This window comes from Apteryx rowi, unplaced genomic scaffold (assembly GCF_003343035.1).
Source record: "Apteryx rowi isolate R43461 unplaced genomic scaffold, aptRow1 scaffold_326, whole genome shotgun sequence".
Lineage (NCBI taxonomy): Eukaryota > Metazoa > Chordata > Aves > Apterygiformes > Apterygidae > Apteryx > Apteryx rowi.
In genome coordinates, this window is record NW_020449708.1 from 910,827 (window position 1) to 914,559 (window position 3,733).

Consider the following 3,733-nt stretch of genomic DNA (forward strand, 5'->3'; position numbering starts at 1 on the left):
CGGTGCGCCGCGCTTCGCTACGCCGGGCCGCGGGGAAGGGTGCCCCCGAAGGAAAGCAGCCTGTGCCCGGCCCCAGCCCCGCTTCCCCGGGGCTGCGGGGAACAGGAGGGAGACGCGGAGGAAATGCAGAGGTGTCCGGGCCCTCGGCCCCCTCCCGCCGCAGTCCCGCTCCGCGCTGCCCGCCACCGGGGGGGCGGTGGAGCGGCGCCCTGCGCGCCCGGCGCCGGGAGAAATGCGCCGTCCCGGTGCTGAGACGCAGCAGGAAGGCGTAGGCGCGCCGGGACGCTGCGGTACCGGCGCTTCCCGCGTTTCTCCTTAGCCCCTTCCGAAGACCGTGCAAGCGGGGGGGCTGCCGGCGTGGGTTTGGTGCGGGGGCTCATCCCCTCGCCCAACGCCGACCTCCCTGGGGAAGCCGTGGTTTGCTGCTCACGCAGTGGGGGAAAACCCACCCTGCCTCCCGGGGCTGCTGCAGACCCCACGCCAGGGGCTTCCGCGCGGGCAGCCGCCTCTCCCTGAAGGGAAAAGTGTGTTAATCCACAACCACCACAGCAAAATCTCTCTCTCCGGTGATTCGAGGCTCCCTCTTGCGTCCGAAGGAGCTACGGATGGCTCCTCCATCCCAGCAGCGACGGCTGCTCCATCCCGGCAGCGACGGCTGCTCCATCCCGGCAGTGACGGTTCCTCCATCCTGGCAGCGACGGCTCCTCCGTCCATCAGCGATGGCTCCTCCGTCCCGGCAGCGATGGTTCCTCCATCTCAGCAGCAACGGCTGCTCCATCCCAGCAGCGACGGTTCCTCCATCCATCAGCAATGGCTCCTCCATCCGTCAGCCAAGCTGATGCCCGAGGGAAGCACAAACCGGCCTCACCAGTCCCATGTGGGCAAGCATCTCCCGCCGGGTGCCTCTCCAGGACGCGCTTGGTGCTTTCGCCCGCATCATGTCAGGCCCTTGGGAGAAGCATCCCCAAACACCTGCAAAACACCATCCTTGTCCGCCTGCAGCCTCCCTCCTCCCCATGGCCGCTGGAAAGCCAAAGCGGACAGGCCCCCCCTTCCCGCCCTGTTTCTCCTGGTGAAGCCAGGTTTGCTGGAGGGACCATCCCTGCCGGGGGCTGGCGTGGGGTCGCTGAGTCCCATGCCCGTCGAGGGACGTGCGCCGGCCATGTCTGACGTCGCGGCCAGGGCGCAGGTTTTGGGGCACAGGACCCCGTGCGAGGGCAGGGTGGAGCTGGGCAGGACTCTGCCCTGCTCCTGGGGCTGGTGGCCCTGCCGGTCTGTGGGGGAGAAGTGGGTTCCTCCTCCACAAAGAACCGACTAGAGTTTGGGGGGTTTTTTTGCTTTGCTTTTTCTTAGGTACTCCTGTAAAAACTGAAATAACCACAGCTATTATTTGCAGATTTTTTTTTTTAACTTCTTGCTGAAAATCTATGTTTCGAGAAGAAAATGTGGGGGAAGGTTTTAACAGCAAAGACTTTTCAAGCACCATTTTTAATGTAAGAAAACTGACAATATTGTGCAGGCAGCTAGCAGGTTTCTTCTCTTCTAAAAATCACTTCTCCCTTTAACAAAAATACTGGTGCATGCATGCAAAAAAGAAAAAAATTGTTGTCCCCACTGAATGCACGGCTCAAGTGGCATTAATCAGTAACTTGCAGTGTCAGTGAGGAGAGGACGAGCGCAGCCCCGCGTGCCCCGAGTCCCTCCAGGGCGGCGGCGAGCTAAGGTTTTGCCCCGCGGCAGGTTAGCTTGCTGCAGAGGCCGCAGCACGGTGCGGTGCATTGCTGCCCTCAGCTTGCCCAGCCGGGACAAGCCCCACGCCGGACAGGGCTGCTCGTCCCAGGGGCCACCTCGCTGAGAAGTCCCCGAGGAGGAGTGGGGGCCAGCCAGAACTGACAAACGAGAGCGCTGCAAAGGGTTATTTAATTAAGGAGATGGGGCATTCAGAGGAAGCTTAATTAAACTCACTCTGTAAAAGTGCTTATTATCTCATTACGACACTGAGTTCGGCAGCAGCTCCTGCTGACAGCATGGCAGCACTAGGAAAATCCTTCTCGGACTGCCTTTGCTACACACCTTCACTATATAGAGATGAGTCCTGATCCAAGGGAAAGCATCTTGCAGTAAAAACAAAATAAAAAGGGGTTTATCTAGCTGGTACTTGCATTCGCACAGAGGACTGTTTGCTTATCCGCTGCCCAGGTCGCAAGTGCATCGGCCGGGTGCCGGAGCTGCCTCCCACAGCACTACCTCCCACCGGCACCGCGGGTCCCTTCGGCAGAGGGCCAAGTGCTGGCACTGTCTGCCCTGAGCACTTCCACTCTCGCACGAACGGGAGTCAGGCACTTCTGCTATTAGCACTGAAGCTGCGCTGGGACTAATTGCACCCTTGCTTAGATTAGCTAGCATGAACAAGGACACAAGAGACGACCCCTTCTTCTTTAGCTAGAGGGTGCTTTTGCAGACAGATCTCCTGCGACTTCACCTCAGGGCAATTCCACTTCACGGTGAAAAGGCAGACAAGGATTTGCTTGCCATCCTTTGGGATTATCTACTTCTGTTACAAATTCCAGGCTAGGTCCTCTTTAGCGTGCACAGATTTGAAGCACTTCCCCATCCTCCGTAGCACAGCTCATTGAGGTAAACAAAGTTCAAAACCTCAGTAAAGTTGCACTGAACTACACCCTGAATTCACTTGAAATTAGCTCCTTGAACACTGGCAGTCCTTGCAAGAAAAAAAAAAAAAAAAGCTCCTTCTAAAATCATTTTCAATAGGGCTTTCTGGTGCTGCGCTCCATGCTTGTGCTCACCCCCCGAGCACCTAGGATGGGTGTCTCCTCCATGTAGAAGTCCAGCCCATCAGGCCAGCTCTCAGCTCAGTTTTTGAGGTGGCAGCAGGCGTGTTTATCACAGAATCACTGCAGCAGCCCCTCTGCCCAATGCAACATTGTCTGCAGCATGGTGTGACCACAGATAGCCACTGGGAGCTGCTTACAGCTGGGGTGAGTCACTGCTTTGGACCACTGCCATCACTGCTTCCAGATGCAGATGTCAGTGCACGTGACAGCACAGTCACAGCACTATTAGGAAGATCACTACTCTTCAGACAAAGACTGGCCATGCCCTCTATGATTCAATCTCAAATGCCCTGTGCTAGTGTCTGCCTTGGCCTGGACTGCAGCTGCCTGCGTTTCCAAGAACATCATCTGCAATGTGCACATTGCGCACACCAGTCCCTAGCTGCATTCGGCCACCTTGGAAAGCCTGAGCTCCTTACACTGCATTGCATTGCATTGCATTGCATTGCACAGCCTAACACTGCATCACACAGCATTGCACTGCCTCGCAACACACTGCACAGCACAGCACAGCATTGCACAATGCTGCACTGCATTGCACAGCCGAACACTGCATCACATAGCTTTGCACAGCACGGCATAGCATTGCACAACGCTGCACTGCATTGCACAGCACTGCACTGCATTGCGCTGCAGCAGCCTCCCGCCCGCGAGGGCTTAGCACGCATGCGCATCCCCCGCCAGCCGTCGCTCCGCCCTTCCCCTCCAGGCCGACGCCGAGGCACGCAAGCCCCGCCCCTCCTGGAGTTAGGTCCCACCTCCGACATCTAGCCCCGCCCCTGCTCGGGGCGACCAATAAAAACGCGGCGGGCGGGGCGGGCCGCGCCCTTCGTGGGGGGAGCCAAGATGGCGGCGGCGGCGGCGGTGGACGCGCGGGC